Raw genomic sequence first — 16,905 nt, forward strand, 5'->3', positions numbered from 1 at the left:
TTTCCCTCCTCTCTCTTCTATGTGTAACCTAAAAAACCACAAAAACGTAATAAGTAATAACTTAATATATAATAACTAAATTAAACTAATAATACGGAGTAACTAATAACTTAATAAGTAATAACTATTAACTTATTAAGTATTTAAGTATTAACTATTTAACTATTAAAGCATAAAGAGTTCAAATATAAAACACTTTACAATTATTAACTTTAAAATATTTTTAAAATTTTTTTAAAAAAAAATTGGGCACCTAGACGCTAGATGCCTATTGATTTTTTTAATCTTGCTTCTTACACTACAATACTACGGCTCTGTTTGGCAGAGCTTATTTAGGAGCTTATAGCTTATTTTAAGCTACTAATAAGCTATAAGCTCTGTTTGGTAATGTTCCTAAAATAAGCTAGTAGCTTAAAATAAGAGCTTATTTTTGAACGTTACTTTAGGTAGCGTTTCAAAATAAACTAGTAGCTTCCTAATTTTTTTTTTCCATTTTAACCTTATTATTTTAAATAAATGACATCCTTTATCCTAGGGACTTTGAAACTCCAATAACGCACCCTCACCGGACTCATGAACACAGATAAACCCAGTCACGCCTAAAAAAAAAACATTGGCTAAAGATAAGGAATTAGACGCAATTCTTACCTGTGGCTTCTACAAATTTCCAGACCGGAGCTCGTTGTCACGTAATTAAGAATTTGACATCCAAAGAATGACAATGCAAAATCAAGAACCCTTGGCTTCAATTTGCATGCACTATTATTTATTGAGATTACATACCGTCCGGTGAATTTCAAAATTCAAGTAGTAATATCTCCATCAACAAAAGTTTAAGTCAGACAAACCTCTATGAAGATAAAGGAGATTCACAACAATATTGCTACTTTATTATGGGATGCTATATCATGATTTGCTAATAATTTTATTTTCAAATGTTAAATTTTAATATGTAAACAAACCAATTTAAATTTTATAAAGATGTCCTTTTTAGTTCTTTTACATTTATCAGCTTATCAAAAAGCTAATTTTACCAAACACTTTTAAGCATAAACAACTAGTTTAACAGCTCTTCAGTTTCAACTCCTAGCTTATACCTTTTCAGCTTTCAGCTACTTTTCAGCTTTTAGCTACCTCTTCAGCTAGGTTTGCCAAACATAGCCTACATCTAGTAAGTCTGAATGCCTAGTGATCTTTTCAACCTTGCTTCTTACATTACAATACTACATCTTGTAAGTCTAAAACAGGAAGATTCTCCATAGTAAAAAATTTCAACTTATAATGGTTTTCATAAATTTAAAATCTATACAATTCAATACTTCAATTGGAAGGTTTGAAATATTATACTAGTTTCCATCACATGTATTATTTCAAGTAAAAAAAATGTTATTGATTATTAGACTAAGTTAATTTTTTCACCAAATTAAACATTTTTATCCTGCCACGGGTGAAACTCAATCTTTAATGTTTTTTTTTATTATTTAATTTTACCCCTATGACAAACTGAGTTGTCCATGCTTAATAAAATACAGAGTACACATTAGTTAGATAATTACACAATTACAATATGACTAAAATAATGAATGGTTGTTGCTGTCATTGGCTAAGCCAAGGCCTCCTACACTGGACAAACTTTTGTTCAATCGCTGTTGCAGTCTTGCCATATAGTCCTATCAATTAAGTTTTTGTTTTCGTAATTTTAAGTATAAATTGTATTTTTCAAATTGATTATTCATAAATAATTTTTGTTTAATTGATTTGAATCATTTAATGATTAATTTAGGTGAAATCCCTAACTATGGTTAAGATAGCTTGTATTAATTATTCAATATTTATTTTTGTTCCCAACTCTCAATACTACCAATGGTATGAATAATTAGATTATACATACCTATCTATCTTCTTCTTTTTTTTTTTTTAATATATACACTACTTCGCGAAGAATATGACTAAACTATTAAATGAAAAAAAATTCAACATACTATTTTCAAAAAATAAAATTCAAAATACTCCACATATATTTTCAAAGATCATCCTCATTGTCAATTATCATTTAATTAGATTGAAGGGCTTCTGGCTTCTCGGGCAACATGGATGTTGCGTGCATTGCCGGAAGAAATGGAAGCTACTGCCATTGTCAAAAGCATGCGTTGGGCTTGGGAGAAGGGGATTCGGGATATCGAGATCCAGTCGGATGCAAAACGGATCTTGGAATGGATTCAAGCCAACACTATGTTTTGGGGTCCCATTAGGAGCACTGTTGAGGATATCAAATGGTGGTTTCGCAAAGACCGGAATATTGCTCTTCGACTGGTGTATAGAAAACAAAACATGGTCGCTGACGCTCTTGCTAACCTTGGAACCCTCCAACAAGGGAATTGGGAAACTTCCTCTTCTAACCCAATGATCAGCGAAAGGGCCTACCTTCATGATTTGGCCCGAGTCACCTGCGCTCGGAGAATTAGGGAGACTAGCTAGGCGTATTGAGCTCCCTCGGGTATCCCCCGTCCCCCTGATCGAAAAAAAAATATCATTTAATTAGATAAAATCATAGGGTCTGAGGGTGTTCATTTAAACAAGTTAGCTAGCTAAGAGTAAATGCAATGCAGGGACTATTAGAGTGTGACTGGAGTAGCTTCTTCTTTATATATTGTTCATATTCACCGTCTTCATGTCTTATTGCTTATTCCTTATATATGTGAAGATGACAACATTGATATATATCTATACAGAAAATATATCTTCTATACAAATGAATTAAGAAAAGCAATTTATTTCTATAATTGAGTTGCTCGAGAACGGGCAAATTTGTCCAATTTATAGAAATCCTAAACACGGATATATAAAATCTCTAAAGTTTCAGCTGGATGCATACATCTACGCATTGACTATTAATTGGACAATTATTTGCTCAAATTCTAGCAAAGATAACATCAGAAAACATAATCGATCCAACTCATTTTCTTCAATTGTACTAAATAATATTCGATGTTATAATTTATATAATTATATATCGATCCAAATATTTTTAAAATATTATAACAAATTCATTGCATGCATCGTAAGAGATAAGTATATATATATATATATATATATATATATATATATATATATATTAAAGGTAAGAATGAGTTTTCCAAAAAAAAAAAAAGGTAAGAATGAACCAACTCCAAAAGTGCCAACTTCATTGCTCAAGTCTGAAGAAAAAAAATTTGTTAACTTACATATTGAAATTAAGAAGGTAAAACAATTGCCAAAATCTTGTGGTCTAGTGGCATCCGGTGTCCCGGTTAACACTCCCACATGGATGATGGGAGTAGGTTTGAGCCTCAGTAGGTTGAGAAAGTAGCTGAACAGATACTACATTGTAACAGAGTTAGTAGTGCTAAAAAAAAAAAGGTAAAATAATTAAGATTTTAAAAAGTTATAAATTTTATTTTTTTTCAAATCTTTTAAGTCCATCTATATTTAGAAAACTCTTACTGGTACTGAATGCTAATTTAAATGCAACTGTAGGTATATGGAAAGAAATTTGGCTTTGGGTCAAGGAAACACGTAACAAGGAACAAAAACAAGTGGTTCAGAACATATAAACAAATCCGTTGTAGTCTAGTTGGTTAGGATACTCGACCCGGGTTCGATTCCCAGTAATGAAATTGTTTTTCATGTTATCTGCGCCTTTGGCGCATGGTCCACTCCGTAGCTCAACATGCATATGATATGAAAACGATCTTTTTAAAGTGCTTAGGCCAAGACAATTGGCAATTTCATGTGCTGCCTATTAACTTCAACCAGAGACATAGAAATGAGGAATCACATGAGGTAAGCTATTTCTTTGATTCAAACAAATTGATTAATCTATTTTGTAGGCGAATATCATCACATGAGTTAAGCTATTTCTTTGATTCAAGAAAATTGATTAATCTATTTTGTAGGCGAATACCATCACATGAGTTAAGCTATTTCTTTGTTTCAAACAAATTGATTAATCTATTTTGTAGGCGAATACCATCACATGAGTTAAGCTATTTCTTTGATTCAAACAAATTGATTAATCTATTTTGTAGGCGAATACCATTAACTTACTGCTCTCTATCCTCATATTCCATTTGAAAGGCTTTCATGTATTGACAGTAGTGGTTAAGCCATCCCCATCTGTTCAATTTCATTGAAACATGTGGGGGAATGATGACCTCATTCTTTATGATTTTTGAAAAACAAATTAAACTGTTTGGTAATGTCTATTATGTATCTAGCTAGCTGGCAGCTATCAGTTGTTGTGCAGACGGAAGTCGGATATATTAGAATTGCAACTGATAATTTGAGAAAATAACAATGAAGGAGACCCTGATTTTACATGAAAAATTCTTAATTTTTAGGCACGGGCTCGGTTGTGGTCATGTCCATGCCCGTGCCTACCATGCTTTGTTTGTATTTAATCTCGTTTTCAGTCATTTTTATTCAGTTTTGATCCATACTTGAACCTTAGTTGCTCTCATCCATTTCTTTTCATATTTTTACATTAGATTAAGCTTAGATTTAATTAACCATCTAACATTTCCTTTAAAAAAAAAAACCATCTAACATTTTGAAAGCTTTTAATCTTAGATTTCAAGTTTGGATTCCAACATTTTACATTCCATTTTACAGAGTAATAGATAAGCTGCTACTTCTTTCTATCTCTTTCATTTATGTTATTCATGGTTTATACTTATGTTTTTGCAATGTTTAGGCTTAATATGTATGGGTAATTAATTTATGGACTTGGGTTAGAGTTGTATTATTAGATGTTTTATTCTTGATTATTGCATAAACAGAATTTTTGCATAAGGTTATTGAGTTTATGAAGAATTTGTGATTGTATCTTGTTAATGTTTGGTTTACAACATTTATTAGCATGCTAGCTTTTGGAGAATTCTTGGCTACAACGAGAGTTGGGTCAAGATTCCAAGCCACTCTTGACATAAACTCTACTAGTGTATTATCCGTGCGATGCACGGATAAAATTTTTTAATTATATGTTTATATAATAAAATTAATGATAAATTATAAATAACTCTAATATTTGAAATTATAAGATATGTATATTGGTGTTGAAATTGATTACTTAAAAATTATATTAGGAAAAAGTCTAAACAAAAAAGTAGAACGAAGAGAAGGACTAATTGATACACAGTATTATTTTAAGTAACAAAAATCATATGAAGGGAATCTCTATGTTTAATTACGATTAAAGTGTTAAACACACAGGTTGATATTATGGACATAATATGTGTATATTTAATTTCTTTTAATTATAGACATAATATATGTATGTTTATTTTCATTTAATTATCCACCGTAATATGTGTATGTTTAATTTTATATATGGACAGAAAAAGTTACCATTAATTTCAATAAAAATGAGGTCGTTTTATTATGACTACAATATAGTAATTAAGGAGTATATATTATACTTAATTAATATTATATGCTAATTATGACATCCATGTAATCTGAATAATTATGATAAATAAAGAGTATATATTATTCTTATTAAAATAATATATGTATGTTTAATTTTGGACGTAATATGTGTATGTTTAATTTTCTATATGGGCAGAAAAATTTATCATTAATTCCAATAAAAAAGAGATCATTTTATTATGATTACAATATAGTACTTAGGGAGTTTATATTATACTTAGTTTGTATTAATTCCTTAATTGCCATAATTTTTAAGATTTTATTCAAAAGTAATCAAAGGAAGTGCACGGATAATTGATATTATTTGAAGTAAAAAAAAATATAAAATCATCCTAAGAAAAGATTCTCTATGTTTAATTACCATAATAAATTTAGATGTTAAATATGGTTGTTAATTACCATTTAGATGGTAAATAATATAGTGTAATTGCCTATATAGATTATCATAATAATAAACGGGTTAACATATGTATCAGTATTATATATAAAAAGGAATTGAAGGAAGCCTTTTAGGTAAATTATATTAGAAAAAGTCAATTTATTAAAATATTATAGTAAAATTATATTAGAAAATTGATTAGCTGTTTAATTAGGATCTTAATAATTGGATTATTATTATTATTATTATTATTATTATTATTATTATTATTATTAGTCCTAAGTATAATCCATCTATTATTATTTTTGTTGTTCCCATAAATTCATTCATTAATTCTTGAATTCCTTAACTCCTTAAATCAATATTACCATAATAAATGGATTACCATATAGATCAATATTATTAAAAAAATGGAGAAAAATATGATAGGAAAATTATATTAGAGGAATTATATTAGAAAATTGATTAGCTAGTCTCAATCCTATTAATTATTTCTAATTCTATATTTGTAATTATCTTTATAAACGACGAATTTAATTGAAAAATTTAATTAAGAACTTATTATATTAAGAGTTTTGAATTATTATTACTCCGTATTATGGATCATAGTAACTTATAACACTCTAATTTCCATATTCAAAATTAAGGGTAAAATTCTTCCCTTACATAAACATCTAACTCATGGGTGTTATCATCACACTGAGGTATTTCTCCTATATCTAAACGCTAAGACTAATTTACAACCTAATCCAAACGCTAAGGCTAATTTACAACCTAAAATAAATAATTCAAGTCCAACTTAATACGGTAAATTGAAATAAATATACAATCATATACTTTTCAAGATAATAAATCTACTACAAAGTCTATTCTTAGATAGACTTAATCCATCCTTTCTTAGATCCATCGTGAATTACTACCCATCTTCACCTGTAAAAAAAAAAAAATCATTTAACATAAAAACATGGTGTAGACAAAGTTAGCATAGGCTTGGATATTTATATATTTTCGTCCTACTACTACAACAACATAAAGCAATCACTACCTCATCATCACCATCTAATCATCCAGAATTTTTACCATCACAGGTTCAAGGCGAGAGAGAATAGAGGGGGGGGGGGGGGGGGGGGGGAGGGGAAGAGACATGGTGATGGGGTGATGAAAAACTGGCGAGAGATAGAGAATCATGGATGAGAAAGAGAGCATGTAGGGAAAAGAAAATAGCATAACTAAGAGAGATGAAAATTGGTGATGATAGTTGACTGGGTTTCTTCTTATATTTATAGTTATAAAGAGAGAGATAGAGAGTGGTAGATGGAAGAGGAAAATAAATGGTAGTACTTCACATGCATGAATTAGGGAGGTTATTTAGGTGCTACATAATTCTGCCCCCTATTAGCTAAATTAATTAAGGGAAGATTAGGTCATTTGGGTGGTTGTTTGTCCCAAAAATTAGCAAAGAAACTGTCAATCTCTCAAAATAAATTTGAGGAAATAAATTTAATTGGAGGAGAATAAATTTTGAGATAGGAAATTTGGATTAATTTTTATAGTATTACCATTTTTGTCTTTATTATTATTATATTATATTATATTATATATTATATTATTATTGTTGTTGTTGTTGTTGTTATATGTGTGTGCGTGTCTGTGTAATAATTTGTGAATTGAAATAAATTGTATAATTGTATGGGCTTAATAATCTATTATTTTAGCACAAATTGCAATTATATATATAGTTAGTTAGTTAATAAAATCAATGATTTTTAATTAAATAATTATGAGATTGATTTTACAAAAATGTCCTTAAGTTTTGGGGGGAAAATTTAGCTAGGCACTTCTGTTATTATATATAATATAGATATAGATATAGATATAGATTATTATTATTATTATTATTACTAGTATTTTCGCTCATGCATTGCACGGAATGAATTTGTTATAATATTTAAAGAATATTTGGATCAATATACAATTATATATATTATAACATCGAATATTATATAGCGCAATTGATGAAATTGATTGGATCAATTATGTTTTCTGATGTTTTCCTTTGAATTAGAACAAATAATTGTCCAATTACCCGGGCGTGGATAATTTTTTTTATTATATATTGAGATAATAAAAATAAAGATGAAATTATAAAAAAATTCTAATATTGAACGTGTACATTTATTTGATTATAAGATTAGTACAAAAATATTACTCAATTAATTGAATAATATATGACTTGTTTGTCTAAAATTATCTTAAAAAGATCTATAAGTAATATGACTTATATAATTATATTATGACTTATATAATTATATTATTACTAAAATAAATATGAGAAAATGAGAAATAAATTAATTGTAATTATTATAAAAATAAATTCAACGATCAATGCTTAACTTAATTATCATAATAATTATTAGGCAATTATTATTAGTCAATTACACTAATATATGTGTAATTATACTTTTATACTTTAAGTATATTCATTTTCCCCATATTGCATTTAGTTTTATCTTCCTCCTCCATATTTGAATGAATTAATTTTGATTATTATAAAAATCTAACAACACATGTTCAATTAATTTTTTTAAAGTTTAAATAACTTAGAGTTTTCAAAAGGAAAGTATAATTAACTGTTAAAGTTTTTAAATAATTTTCAGTCAATTAGTAATATCCTTTTCTTTTCCCGATAAATGATTTTACTTTTATTAATAGTGTTGATACGTGAGTATACATATTATCAATTTATAGATATTAGTTAATTTCTATTTTACATTTTCTTAACAAATAAGCTTTATTAATTATTTGACCAATAAAATATTTCATCAATTGACTACAAAAGTTTAGGCGGTGAATGAAATAGGAGGATTTTACTTTTATATATAGTATAGAATATAGATTACGATCTTTTTATATTTTAAATCAATTAGTAATATCATTTTTCTATGAATAATGGTCAAATAAACCACTGAACTACACACAAAATTGCAATTAAGCCATCGAACTAAAAAAGAATGCAATTGGATTCCTGAACTATATAAACTCATGCAATTAAGTACAAATTGACATGTTTTCAAAAAAAAAAAAGTCCAAATTGACCTATTTACCTACAATTGTGATGACATGGTGGTTACAAATTTTAAAATAAACTTTTTAAATAATTTTAATTAAAATAATTAAATNCTGTGTAATAATTTGTGAATTGAAATAAATTGTATAATTGTATGGGCTTAATAATCTATTATTTTAGCACAAATTGCAATTATATATATAGTTAGTTAGTTAATAAAATCAATGATTTTTAATTAAATAATTATGAGATTGATTTTACAAAAATGTCCTTAAGTTTTGGGGGGAAAATTTAGCTAGGCACTTCTGTTATTATATATAATATAGATATAGATATAGATATAGATTATTATTATTATTATTATTACTAGTATTTTCGCTCATGCATTGCACGGAATGAATTTGTTATAATATTTAAAGAATATTTGGATCAATATACAATTATATATATTATAACATCGAATATTATATAGCGCAATTGATGAAATTGATTGGATCAATTATGTTTTCTGATGTTTTCCTTTGAATTAGAACAAATAATTGTCCAATTACCCGGGCGTGGATAATTTTTTTTATTATATATTGAGATAATAAAAATAAAGATGAAATTATAAAAAAATTCTAATATTGAACGTGTACATTTATTTGATTATAAGATTAGTACAAAAATATTACTCAATTAATTGAATAATATATGACTTGTTTGTCTAAAATTATCTTAAAAAGATCTATAAGTAATATGACTTATATAATTATATTATGACTTATATAATTATATTATTACTAAAATAAATATGAGAAAATGAGAAATAAATTAATTGTAATTATTATAAAAATAAATTCAACGATCAATGCTTAACTTAATTATCATAATAATTATTAGGCAATTATTATTAGTCAATTACACTAATATATGTGTAATTATACTTTTATACTTTAAGTATATTCATTTTCCCCATATTGCATTTAGTTTTATCTTCCTCCTCCATATTTGAATGAATTAATTTTGATTATTATAAAAATCTAACAACACATGTTCAATTAATTTTTTTAAAGTTTAAATAACTTAGAGTTTTCAAAAGGAAAGTATAATTAACTGTTAAAGTTTTTAAATAATTTTCAGTCAATTAGTAATATCCTTTTCTTTTCCCGATAAATGATTTTACTTTTATTAATAGTGTTGATACGTGAGTATACATATTATCAATTTATAGATATTAGTTAATTTCTATTTTACATTTTCTTAACAAATAAGCTTTATTAATTATTTGACCAATAAAATATTTCATCAATTGACTACAAAAGTTTAGGCGGTGAATGAAATAGGAGGATTTTACTTTTATATATAGTATAGAATATAGATTACGATCTTTTTATATTTTAAATCAATTAGTAATATCATTTTTCTATGAATAATGGTCAAATAAACCACTGAACTACACACAAAATTGCAATTAAGCCATCGAACTAAAAAAGAATGCAATTGGATTCCTGAACTATATAAACTCATGCAATTAAGTACAAATTGACATGTTTTCAAAAAAAAAAAAGTCCAAATTGACCTATTTACCTACAATTGTGATGACATGGTGGTTACAAATTTTAAAATAAACTTTTTAAATAATNTAAACTTTTTAAATAATTTTAATTAAAATAATTAAATAATAATAATAATAATAAAATTTAAAAAAAAAAACAGACGTCTCCGGCAGTTCTTCTATTTTTTTAATTATTAGTGCCGATTGTTATGTGTAAATTAATATCAGGCAACCTTATCTAGGAAAAATGAAAAGAATTACGTAGTAATATTTACCTAATTTTCGTTCCATTTTTAATTGATGATGTAGAATATTATTATTGAAATATTTCCGTTTCATTTTTAATTTCCGTTCCTTTTTTAATTTATCTTTAATATTGTTTATAATATGCCTTTATTATTAATGATGTAGAATGTTTTCCTTTTTTAATTAAATTGCAATGATATGACCATTTCCTTTTTCATTTTAGTTAATTATGGATATTTTTTTTATTTACAGTCAATTATTAATATTCATTTCCTTTTATATATTCATTTTAGTCAATTTTTTTTTAATTTTCAGTTAATTAGTCAATTAGAATAATAGATCCACTGCTATTTTTACCTAATTTCTGTTCTATTTTTAATTAATGATGTAGAATATTATTATTGAAATATTTTCATTCTATTTTTAATTTACCTTTACTATTGTTTAAAATTTAAAATATGCCTTTACTATTCTTATGTTTTTATATATATAGTATAGATTAATATTATGTTAATTATGACGTCCATGTATTATGAATAAGTATGGTAATTAAGGAGTATATATTATAATTAAAAAATAATGTATATTTTAATTTCGTTTAATTATGGACGTAATATGTGTATGTTTAATTTTCTTTAATTTTATCCGTAATATATATGTGTATGTTTAATTTTCTTTAATTATGTCCGTAATATGTGTACCATTAATTTCTTTAATTGATTAGATAAAATTACGGCAAGTATAAAAAACCGTTTAATAAAAGTATAATGTTTGAACTAATTTCTCAATGACCATAATTATTAAGATTTTATTCCAAAGTAACCATTAGCAAAATTTTATATGTGTAATAATTTGTGAATTGAAATAATTTACATAATTGTATGGACGTAATAATATGTGAATTAGCATAATAATACGTGAATTGAAATAATTATCATAATTTTGTTAATCTCCTCTAATTATGGATGTAATATGTGTATTATCAATTTCGTTAATTGATTTGATAAAATTTATATTACGAACAACAATATTAATTCATTAGTTGTCATAATTTTTAAGATTTTATTCAAAAGTAATCAAATGAAATGCACGGGTAATTGACATTATCTGAAGTAAAAATATATAAAATTATCGTAAGAATGAAATCTCTATGTTTAATGACCATAATAAATTTAGATGTTAAATATAGTGTAATTACCATGGATTATTTAGATGGTAAATAGTATATGGTAATTACCTATATAGATTAGCATATTAAACAGATTAACATATGGAACATGTTATAAAAAAGGAAGGAAGCCTTTTAGATAAAATATATTAGGAATAATATCAATTAAATAAAATATCATAGGAATTTCTCAATTCTATATTTNTAAACTTTTTAAATAATTTTAATTAAAATAATTAAATAATAATAATAATAATAAAATTTAAAAAAAAAAACAGACGTCTCCGGCAGTTCTTCTATTTTTTTAATTATTAGTGCCGATTGTTATGTGTAAATTAATATCAGGCAACCTTATCTAGGAAAAATGAAAAGAATTACGTAGTAATATTTACCTAATTTTCGTTCCATTTTTAATTGATGATGTAGAATATTATTATTGAAATATTTCCGTTTCATTTTTAATTTCCGTTCCTTTTTTAATTTATCTTTAATATTGTTTATAATATGCCTTTATTATTAATGATGTAGAATGTTTTCCTTTTTTAATTAAATTGCAATGATATGACCATTTCCTTTTTCATTTTAGTTAATTATGGATATTTTTTTTATTTACAGTCAATTATTAATATTCATTTCCTTTTATATATTCATTTTAGTCAATTTTTTTTTAATTTTCAGTTAATTAGTCAATTAGAATAATAGATCCACTGCTATTTTTACCTAATTTCTGTTCTATTTTTAATTAATGATGTAGAATATTATTATTGAAATATTTTCATTCTATTTTTAATTTACCTTTACTATTGTTTAAAATTTAAAATATGCCTTTACTATTCTTATGTTTTTATATATATAGTATAGATTAATATTATGTTAATTATGACGTCCATGTATTATGAATAAGTATGGTAATTAAGGAGTATATATTATAATTAAAAAATAATGTATATTTTAATTTCGTTTAATTATGGACGTAATATGTGTATGTTTAATTTTCTTTAATTTTATCCGTAATATATATGTGTATGTTTAATTTTCTTTAATTATGTCCGTAATATGTGTACCATTAATTTCTTTAATTGATTAGATAAAATTACGGCAAGTATAAAAAACCGTTTAATAAAAGTATAATGTTTGAACTAATTTCTCAATGACCATAATTATTAAGATTTTATTCCAAAGTAACCATTAGCAAAATTTTATATGTGTAATAATTTGTGAATTGAAATAATTTACATAATTGTATGGACGTAATAATATGTGAATTAGCATAATAATACGTGAATTGAAATAATTATCATAATTTTGTTAATCTCCTCTAATTATGGATGTAATATGTGTATTATCAATTTCGTTAATTGATTTGATAAAATTTATATTACGAACAACAATATTAATTCATTAGTTGTCATAATTTTTAAGATTTTATTCAAAAGTAATCAAATGAAATGCACGGGTAATTGACATTATCTGAAGTAAAAATATATAAAATTATCGTAAGAATGAAATCTCTATGTTTAATGACCATAATAAATTTAGATGTTAAATATAGTGTAATTACCATGGATTATTTAGATGGTAAATAGTATATGGTAATTACCTATATAGATTAGCATATTAAACAGATTAACATATGGAACATGTTATAAAAAAGGAAGGAAGCCTTTTAGATAAAATATATTAGGAATAATATCAATTAAATAAAATATCATAGGAATTTCTCAATTCTATATTTATAATTACCTTTATAAACAAATTTAATAGGAAAATTTAGTTACAAACTTATATTAAGAGTTATGGATTATTATTATATTATTATTATTAGGAAAATTATATTAAGAATTTTAGATTATTATTACTACGAAGTATAATATTATTATTATTATTATTATTATTATTATTATTATTATTATTATTATATTAACATAATAGATTTTAAATCGAGGCTACAAAATTTAATATTATTATTTCATTTATTCAAGTATAGTAATCACCATTTTTTAACTAAGTGTGAATTAGTATTGTGCAATTAATGATAAAGATTAATAATAATTGGAATCAACAATCAATGATACAATAACCCATGTTTAGCTTCCAATGCACCATTTTTATAAAATGAAGAATTGGAATGGTAAAACGAACAATTGGAATGAATAATTGAGGATTTATTCAAGTATAGTAACCACCATTTTTACCAAATTACATAAGCATCCGTAAATGAGGAAGATCAAGATTGCAATTCTATAATATATAGATGAGCATCCGTAGATTGCTAGTTATTTTGCACAGTACAACTAAAAAGATGGATAGTTAAATAAGGTATCATCATTCAAAATCTTGTAATACAAAGTTACAATACAATGTTTTTCTATTAGAAATTACCAATCAAAGTAATGTGATTAAAATATATAATTATAGAAAACATTTGATTGTTCACCAAAATTGTAATTTTACATACGTGATACGCCCATGGCAAAATTGGCCTAGCTACTTGAAACCTTATCAGCAAAAATTAAAGCATATTGAGCTGTTAAAATCAAACTAAATCACAGTACTACAAAATACTCTATGGAATGCAGACTGCACCATAAGGATCTCCAACATGCAGAATGAATCAACTAAAAATTAAATCATACCGCATACCATAACAATTCTACGCGTGTTAAAGTTCGATATTCGACTTCGTAGAATTGCAGATTATAGATCTCTAACTAATAGTGAGAGCACAGATATTGGTACGTTGTGAGAGAAGAGTCATTTCTCATCATTATATAGTGGAGGATAAACATAATATGGAAGATTTTTCAAAAGGAAAGTATAATTAATTTTAATTTTATGTAAATATAGATGATTGACATGTAAAAATTTTACTACAATATTATATAATTTTTTCATTCTAATATAGTTAATTACATGTCAATTATATAAATATATATAGATATATAGATATAGATATAGATTATCATATCACTAATCACCAATCACCAATTAATTAATATTAATATATATATATATATATATATATATATATATATATATATTAATATATAACAATATTACCATATCAATAATCACCAATCACCAATTAATTATTCTTTTTTAAAATAATCACCAATTAATTAATTAATATTAGTATATATTAATATATTATATATTAATATATTAATATTAAGAATAATACCATATACCATATTATCAATTATCAATTATATATCACCAATCACCCATCACCCATTAATATTAACAATATTACCATATTATCATATTATCATTATCATATATTACCATAATAATATTATAGGATGGATAATTAATAAAATAATAAATAAAATAAATGATTTTACCAAAATACCCCTAAGTTTTGGGGGGAAAATTTGAGAGGAGGAAATTGTTTTTATATATAGTATAGATTGTTGTTGTTGTTGTTGTTGTTATATGTGTGTGCGTGTCTGTGTAATAATTTGTGAATTGAAATAAATTGTATAATTGTATGGGCTTAATAATCTATTATTTTAGCACAAATTGCAATTATATATATAGTTAGTAAGTTAATAAAATCAATGATTTTTAATTAAATAATTATGAGATTGATTTTACAAAAATGTCCTTAAGTTTTGGGGGGAAAATTTAGCTAGGCACTTCTGTTATTATATAGATATATATAGATATAGATATAGATATAGATTTCTTCCTATTAAAAAACGGAGAAATTGGGATCGGAGCTTTTGATACTTTGAGTGTTTGATGGACTTGAAATTGATACATCCTAAGAGTGAGGCAATTCCTTGTTCTAATATTTGTTTATTGATCATGAGAGTGGCTTATAAACTAGGATTCTTACGTACGTTCTTTCAATTTCTCGGTTGTGTGATTTTTCCCAATCCTTAGGTTGTGTTTTGCATCTATATGTTACCACTCTCTAACTTGAGTCTTATTTTCTTTATTCTATGTTCATCTCTTCTTTATATGTGTTTGTTCTATCTTGTTTGATATTATTTAGCTTCTAGTTAATTTCCTAAGGCTAGTGACTAGTTGTTTGTGATTGCATATTACGTGCTATAATCACCGCCCATTGCTCAACTCTAGGAAAAAAAACATTTGTAATTTAGAAATCGAAATTAAGTAGGTAATACAATTAAAATTTAAAAAGGTTATAAATTTGATCTTTTTCAAGTCTTTCAAGTCATCTATATTTTATTCAATTCACATGTGTTGATTGGCCAACTGCATAAAATCTTGTACATAAAAGTGTCTCTATAAAACTCCTAAAGGCATCTAGTATTCACCTTTGGGTCAAGGAAACACGAAAAAAGAACAAAACCGAGTGGGTCAGCATTTAACAGCAAATCCGTTGTAGTCTAGTTGGTTAGGATACTCGGCTCTCACCCGAGAGACCCGGGTTCAATTCCCGGCAACGGAACTTTTTCCAATGTTATTCTCAGCTTTGGCGCATGGTACTCTGTCTTGGCCAGCTTGATGAGCTTCTGTAAAATCCTTAGATCTTGGGCAGACTGAATTGCAGTGTTTGATGATTAGTATGCATACCAAAGTGATCTATTTAAAATGCTTAGGCCAACACAACCAGAAATGAGACAATAGGCAATGTCATGTGGTGCCTAGCTTCAAGCAGAGACATAGAAATGAGGAATCACATGGTTTTGTTTTCCAATCATTTCGTTGATTCAATCAAATTGATGGTTTTGTTTTCCAATGTTATTCTCAGCTTTGGCGCATGGTACTCTGTCTTGGCCAGCTTGATGAGCTTCTGTAAAATCCTTAGATCTTGGGCAGACTGAATTGCAGTGTTTGATGATTAGTATGCATACCAAAGTGATCTATTTAAAATGCTTAGGCCAACACAACCAGAAATGAGACAATAGGCAATGTCATGTGGTGCCTAGCTTCAAGCAGAGACATAGAAATGAGGAATCACATGGTTTTGTTTTCCAATCATTTCGTTGATTCAATCAAATTGATGGTTTTGTTTTCCAATGTTATTCTCAGCTTTGGCGCATGGTACTCTGTCTTGGCCAGCTTGATGA

General features: G+C 25.8%; 1 non-coding gene across 1 annotated transcript; it reads left to right on the plus strand.

Moving 5' to 3' along the window:
* Positions 1–16,210: 16,210 nt before the first annotated feature.
* On the plus strand, positions 16,211–16,283 carry TRNAE-CUC. Its single transcript has one exon. It is a non-coding gene; the product is annotated as a tRNA-Glu (tRNA).
* Positions 16,284–16,905: the final 622 nt, after the last annotated feature.

This window comes from Ipomoea triloba, chromosome 9 (genome assembly GCF_003576645.1).
Source record: "Ipomoea triloba cultivar NCNSP0323 chromosome 9, ASM357664v1".
Classification (NCBI taxonomy): Eukaryota; Viridiplantae; Streptophyta; class Magnoliopsida; order Solanales; family Convolvulaceae; genus Ipomoea; species Ipomoea triloba.